Source organism: Hydra vulgaris, chromosome 05, assembly GCF_038396675.1.
Source record: "Hydra vulgaris chromosome 05, alternate assembly HydraT2T_AEP".
Taxonomy (NCBI): Eukaryota; Metazoa; Cnidaria; class Hydrozoa; order Anthoathecata; family Hydridae; genus Hydra; species Hydra vulgaris.
This window is the reverse complement of record NC_088924.1, coordinates 39353536-39361546: the sequence shown is the minus strand read 5'-3', so window position 1 is coordinate 39361546 and position 8011 is coordinate 39353536.

Below are 8011 nucleotides of genomic sequence, written 5' to 3'. Positions count from 1 at the left end.
ATATGATATATTTATACATATATAGTTTGAATTTGTTAGTAAAGGCAGAAAATAACAATTTAAATATATTTTGGTTTTATAGTATATTAAAGATAATTTGTAGGCTAATTTTATTTAGCGTCTCTATGTATATTATCAAATCAAAAAATATTAACGAGAAAAAATATTAACGGAAGCTGCGACGTTGGTGTAAAAAGTGTAGATCATTAGATCAACAAATTCTTTTATAATATTTAATGACATTTAAATGTGTTAAGTATTTATTGTTCATATTGTAAAGTAAACAAACATATATATAATTAAAACAAACATTAAATAAAAATGAAAAAAAAGTGTGAGATTTTTATAAGTAAATTTAAATCAAATTGTTGATTTGCGCCATTTTTATCTTTATCATTAATTTAATTGAAAATTCTTTTTCTTAACTCATTTAAAAATCGAAGTTTTTTTAAATATTTACAAATGTAATATTAAAAGTTAATAAAAGTTATAAAAGTTAAAGCCCTAATTTGTCTTCAGTCATAGGCCCGGACGAACGAAAGTTATATTAGGAGGGGGGGGGGCAGTTCTACCCCGAAATTGTTTTTAGAACCTTTTTTTTAGTCATTTTTTCAGTCAATTTCTTCAAAGTTATTTATTTGAAAAATTATTGTAGGGGGAGGGGAAGTGCCCTTGCTTCCCCCCTCCCTCCTTCCTTCCTCCTTCCTTGCTACGGGCCTGCAGTCATGGATTTATATTCTTTTTGACTGTGTAGTCTTAACAAAATGTTAAAATACGTATAAAAATAAATCTTATTTACATTACACTTTTTTGATATAACCGTATCATTTTTAAATGGTACAAAGTAATTGTATGTTTATCTTTTAATGGTTGCGCACGCCTGCTAATGAAAGCACGTCGGGGCGTAGTGAAAAATAAATAAATAGATAGAAAAATATCTAGTTTTTTATCATATTTAATAAAAAAAATTTATTATTCAAATACGTTCAAAATTGTCCCAAGTTTTTCTATGCCAATCAGATAAAATGTTTGTTTCAAGTTTTTATAACTTTTATTAATTTACATGTTGAATAACCAGTTTGAAAATTTTAACCTCAAAACATTAAAAATGTTAAACTGGTTACTCAAAAAGTTAGTCAATAAAAAACCGGAACAATTACAAAAATAATTTAATTACAAAATAAATTAATTACAAAAACTACCATCACTACGAAAGCACTGCAAAGTTTAAAACACCGTTGCTGTGGATTTTGTGTTATTTTGTTATTTTGAAAATACTTTCAACATTTAAGGTAATCTAGAAAAAGCAATTTGCCTAACTGTTACTAATATAATTTTACCTTAATTAGTTGTGATATCACGAAATATTTTCAGCATCGATAATTTTTTAAAGATAAGTGTTTTGCACGGCGATCTCTTTTCTGATTTTTTAAATTGTTTTCTGTTTTATATACTTTAGCTGTTTTATATACTTTAGCTGATAGTGAATGTAGTAGCTGAAAAAAAATCTCAATATCATATTTTGAATTCAAATTATAGAGCACCAAAGTTGTGCATTCCGTCGGAATATTCTTGTATTCCGTCGGAATATTTTATTTTTAATGTTTTATGTTTGATTCTACGTCAGTAGCCGTATTCTCATCTCTCCGTTAAGCTTAACGGAGCGTTACTCAAAAATTTCTTTTAAATTACATTAATAAAAAATTTATTTAAAATAATAGTTTTTTAAACGTTAATGTTTTATTTTGTTATAAGTTTTATTTTAACGAATTTATATAAATTTTTGTCATTTCATTACTTAGAAATATTGTAATGAAATTTCAGACAAAAGCTCCGTTAACCTTAACGGAGAGATGAGAATACGGCCGTAGAACATATTTGTGAGCATATATACGAATTCAAAGTTCATTTAAAAGCACAAATGAAAATTTTAATGTCTAAAAACTTTTTTTGTTGTATGTCCATTTTAATAGTAATTTAATAGCACTTTAATAGCATTTTAATAGCATTCATGAAAAAGATTATTTAGACTACTTATTTAAACTACTTGTTGAGTTTTTAGCCGATTTATGTACCTCTCTGATAAATGCAGACAATCACATACGCGAAATGAAGACATTCACATACGCAAAATGTAGACAGTCACGCGAAATATGATAAATTGCTGAGCTGCACAAGTTCTAACTCTTATTATGTGCAGTGATAAAAAGTGATCATTAGTCATTTCTAATGAACAATACAAGTTTTTTTGTTCTAATTACAAAAAGTGCAATAAGAAAAACATAAAATAAGTATTCCAAATGCAATTTACATGGTTTAAATTTATTCTTATATGCGCGTCTATTTATTTTTATATGCGTGTTTATTAATTCTTATAATTATGTTATTTATTTATTCTTAATATCACCCAAATTACAGGTAAAACAAACAATGTGTTTAAAGCTAATAGTTTATACTTTCAGCCTAAATTCTAATTTAAATTCTTCTTGGAACATTTTCCTCCTTCAAGTTTGTAAATATTAACATTTGTTCTCTGATATTTCAGAATTCAAAGGAATGGTTCAAAATATAGCCGCTATATTGTCTCCTGCGTCATCTTAGCGACGCTTAATGGTTTTTTTCAGTCGGATTGTTCAGTCGTCTGATAAATATATTTAATTTGTTTCGAAATAAGGATAGCCGATATGTCATCAATTTTGAAGGGATGCAGGTAGTTTTTGCTATACTTTGATATATTATAGAGGAATTTTAATGCTGACCTTCCAGCAACGTCTAATTTATTAAGAAGTGAATTATTATAAAAAAAAATCTCTAAACCTTGTGATAGATTCGGTTCAGCCAGAGATTTGAACAAATGTATTATAGTTGAAGGTTGATAAAAAAGAATACCAGATTTTAAAAGAGCTCTGGGGATTTATTGAACCTGAATAATACGTTCGCTTACATAAGCTGTTTGAAGTGTAGCTATATTTTGCGTATGATTTTGATTATCATATAGGAATCCGAGGTGTTTTAGTTTATTATTGAGGTGTTGGAAGAGCCGTTTATTTGAAATGTGTTTTTTGTAAGTAAACTTTTACTGTATATAATAAACTCGGTTTTTACTGTGTTTTTTCATATGCGTATTTATTCATTTTCATAATTGTGTTTATTCATATTTATATGTGTATTTATTCATTCTTATATTCGCCTTTAAATATTTATATAATAAATACGCTTATTTATATGTGTATTTATTCATTCTTATATGCGAGTCAACCATAAAATCTCCAATATAATTTAATATAAACAATAAATAGACTTTCATGTTTTTATATAGATATACCCAAAATATAAATTTGGTTGTTGCCACAGCTATTCAATTAAAAAATGGTTGCCGAGCCAGCGCTGGATTTATGTAACTACGCATATGGTTGTAAAATGGAATTAAATCAAACTCTTTGGTATCCATAATATTTTTAAGTTTCATGATTACCCCCATCCGTATTTTGAGGCCTTTTTCCCTGTTTGTAAGTATGATTTAAAGAAGAAGAAAATTCTTCTATTGGATTAAGCTGTAGCGTGTATGCTGGCAGATACTTAACAACTATGCCATGAGAGGTTAGTGTTTGCCTAACAACACCCGCGCTTCCACATCTGAATTCCTAATCGCTGGTGTCAAGATTATAGTAATGAAAGTACGTAATAAACCTGCATTCTAGCCTCTAGCTTTTATTTCATAAGTTAGCATTCCCATTGTTAAAACAGCACAAATCAAGCTAACATTTTTTCCACAATTTGCAGACGACTGTAAAAATGCTGGCGCACCTCTGAGCGAATAACCATATGTGCTGTTGGTTTTTGTCTTTTTTCAAAAATTTCATTGTCTTTTTTCAAAAATGCTTGTGGTAGATTTATTTCTTTCAACTAAATACTTGAGCATTTTAATGTGCTCTTTTGTAACATTTTTTTCTAGTTTTTCGATTGGCACTGATATTTTCTCTTCCATCCATAAGGTAAATATTTGTGTATTAATAATAATTATAAATAACTTAAATCTTGATAAATGAGTAATTAGATAAATAATAATTTAATCAATTTAGTTTATTAATAAAACTAAACAAAGACCTAATACTAAATTGGTTAAAAAAAAGAGAGTAGTTTGTACCTTAAACCATCATCGAATGTAAAAAGTCTTAGGTACTTTTAACCTCCTTAACCAGGAAACGAGAATTTGTTTTGAAAAAAACTGTGCTTTTATAAAAATGAATAACAATCTATACGTGTGTAACTTATAATATATTAATTCACGTCTTTTTTACGGAGTAAAAAGTAAGAATGTAATAAATAGTTTTCTCAGAATAAAAAAAAAAAATCACTTAGTACATAAATAGATTTTAAATAAAAAATAAAGTTTTTTAATACATATATAAATATTTATCCATAAATACATATATAACTATTAAAACACATATAAACATACAAACATATAAATACTCGTACACATATATTAAGTATGCCGAAATCCGCGTTTTACGGAACCGATTTTCGAGCTTAAGTTCTGTTACACGTTTTTAAAACTTTGCGTTTTGCTGGTATGGTCAGATAGTGTTTTGTTGTCTTATTTTTTAGAGTTTGATACTCACTTAGAGTTGCTTTAAAAATCTGGATAGTGAAACTTTATTTAAATATAGTTTTTTATTAGATTGACATACTTTAAAGTAAAGTTTGTTGATATTAAAACTATGTTGTACTTTTTTTTTCCTACTCTATTCTTTCTTATGCACATGCCAAATTTCATTGAGTTTAAAAGCACTTTGTCTATTTTTAGGAGCACTTTTGGTATCTAAATTTATTTTCCAGTTCAGTATAAAGAAGAGGGGGAAAAATTTTAATATTTGCGAATTGTAAATATTAATAATTATTTATGCAAGTTTTAATCATAATACTATTACAATATGTAGACGAACATATCTACTACTAATAATAGGTATGTCGTGTGTCGTATGTAGGTATGTCCTATATTTTATTTATAAAAAAAGAGTTTTATAAATGTAAATATTATAAGTTTTATAAATACTGTCAAATTTTGATGATTAAAAAAAAATGGTAGGAGCGGATGGTGGAACCAGTGTTTCATGATGCCAGTGGTGCCACCGCTAGTGTCAGTGTTAACATCAGTTAGATAATTTATCTCTTTATTAACATTTAATCTGTATTTTACTTTAATTTAGGGATCATTTAATAAAAGTCTAAAAAATGCTGATTATAATATACAAAAAGATTTGGAACTAAATAATGAAAAAATATGTATTTTATACATCATAAAAAAAAGCGTTTTACATAATAAAAAAATTTGTTGTGCATTTTATTTAAAATTAACAAAATTATAGTAAAAATTGAAAACCTTGCTATCAGTTTACCATTCATACGTTGTATGAAGTATTTTTTACAACAAATATAAAAAATGTAGTAAAAAAATAAATAGTTACCACATTTTTTACATATATTAATTGTCATTTCTGATTTATTTTCTAGAAAAACATAAGTTATCAAATTGCTAAGCAGGTATTTATACTTTTATAGGTTATATGGCCCAAAAAAATATTTAGTTGATACATTAACAGTGCTTTCTAAAACAAATATTGAGAGTAGAAATGGAAATTATTAACAATGGAGAATCGTATACCAAAGCTGTTAAAAAAGTTGATAAGTATTTTTATAGATTTACAGATTTATCTTGTTGTTGGTCTGAATAAATCCTAATTAGGATTATATTTTTCAAGTTTAATTTTTCCATTTTAGCATTTTGTTTAAAAATTTGTTGATGTACATTTAACATGACTGATGTGACTAAAAACACCGCGGTTATAAACGATGATAGGTTCGAAGATGAATTGAAATGCTTTTCCTTCAGTGATAAGGAAAAAGCATATATTTGCCAGATTCTTGTTGAGGAGAATCAAACTAAAAGAATTTGTGGCGCGCAAGTTAAAATGCTAATGGATGGAAAACAAGTAAAAAAACCAACCTCAAATATGAAACGTCACATTAAGAAGAGCCACGGAATACTTCCTCATAAAATTGTTCAGGAGCAATAAAAGAAAAAAGCCGCACAAAAAAGGAATATAAATCTATCCGAAGTTACTTTGTCAAGAAATAGAGATTCTTTATCTTTTGGTGGACAAAAAAAACTAAAGATACTTGACAATTTTTTTAACAAAGTTACTACAACAATATCGAAAGAAGATTTCAAAAAAGCTTTAAATATGTTAGTACTTCAAAATGGAGCTTCGTTTAACATTTTTAGTGGAGATGGAATAGAAATTTTGACCCGAGATTTGGCAAAAAAATTTGGCATATAGATCAGTCGTGAAAAAATGCGTCAGGAAATTCAGACTTTAGCTGAAAAAAAGCGTTCTGATTTGAGAAGCGATTTGAATGGAAAACTAAATTTCCTAAAAGTGGAGCATCAAGACATCGGCGAAGCTTTCTTGGAGTCAATGCTCAATTTTTCTCTAGCGGCAAAATATTAATCAAAAAATTAGCTGTCATCAACATGCCAGACACAAAGCTGAAGATATTCAAAATGCACTTGTAAACGTACTTGATAAGTTTGGCATTCGAAAAGAACAAATCCTTGGAATTAGTACTAACAATGGGTCTAACATGATTAAAATGGTGAATGATTTTGGCAAGACGATTGAGATAAACAAGATTATAGAAACACTACCTAGTGAAGATCATGATGAAGGCGGAGATGATATTACAGAAGAACAGATTATTGAAGATACAAGTAGTGAAACTGAGGGTTCTGAATTCTGTGAACAGCAGCATGATGGTTACTTTGACAAAATCTCCAAAAATATGAACACTATTTATCTTCAAAGTTGTGGTGCACACAACCTTTAACTTGCTGTCATCGATGCAATGAAAGAATCGGAAATCAAAGTAATACTTGAGCGTACTCGTAAAGTTGCACAAGCTTGTCGTGCTTCAATTGCTATGGAATTTTGCAAAAATACAAAACCTTTTAAAATAATTTTATAAATTTTTTATACAAACTAATAAATATGTTTATTTGTTATATTTCAAAAATAAAATATGTTCAATAATATTGGTGGCAGTTATAGACAATGTAACTAGATGGTCGAGCACATTTAAAATGCATAAACGTCTTTTAGAATTACGTGATGTTGTTGAAGAGCTGGAAGGAAAATATCCAAAAGGGAGTTTTGCAGTGCAGCCATATCAGTGGAAACAAATAAAGGAATTACAAAGTATTATTGAAAAACCTGCTATTGTTACTCAAATCTTTCAGTTTGACAATCTCACCCCAGGACACTTTGTCTATGTTTGGGAACTGTTAAAAGAACAGTTAATGGAGGGTGATTTTAAGAAATCTGTTTTTGCTAAAGCCATAAAACAATCTGTGGAAACTAGGGAAGCAATTCTAATGAGTAACCCTTTTTTCTGTGCAGCGGTATTTGCAGACTTACACTATAAATGTCTTCTAAACGAAGAACAACTAGTATTTTTTCTCATCATTTATTTTGTGAGAACGTTTTTTAAACTTTGATTAAAAGATTTTGCTTTTGATTACTTCAATTAGAAATGGAAAATATATTTATTATTTTAGAGTTTTTAGAGCAAATTTATTTTGTTACCTTTTAAAATCTTTAGGTAGTAGCTGAGGACACTCTCTGGTTGGTTCAAAAAAAGATTAATAAGCAAAAGTTTGGTTTTCATAGATTGGAGGAAGATTGTGAAACTTTTTCTACCGAGAATTCGGATGAAAAAATGTGTCTCCAAAAAAAATTTTTTAAGAGAATGGAGCAGGCAAGAAAAAAAAAAGAGTCAGCAATCTGATCAAAGATCTATTCAGAACATTGGGATTGAGGAGCGAGAATTTGAAGGCGCACTTTGAAGTCTACCTAAACTAGCGCACGACCTTTTGAAACAAATAGAAACCTTGGCGTGCAAAAAACCTCTGGAAGAATAGAGTTTTTCCCTTCAATTCTACAATCATCGT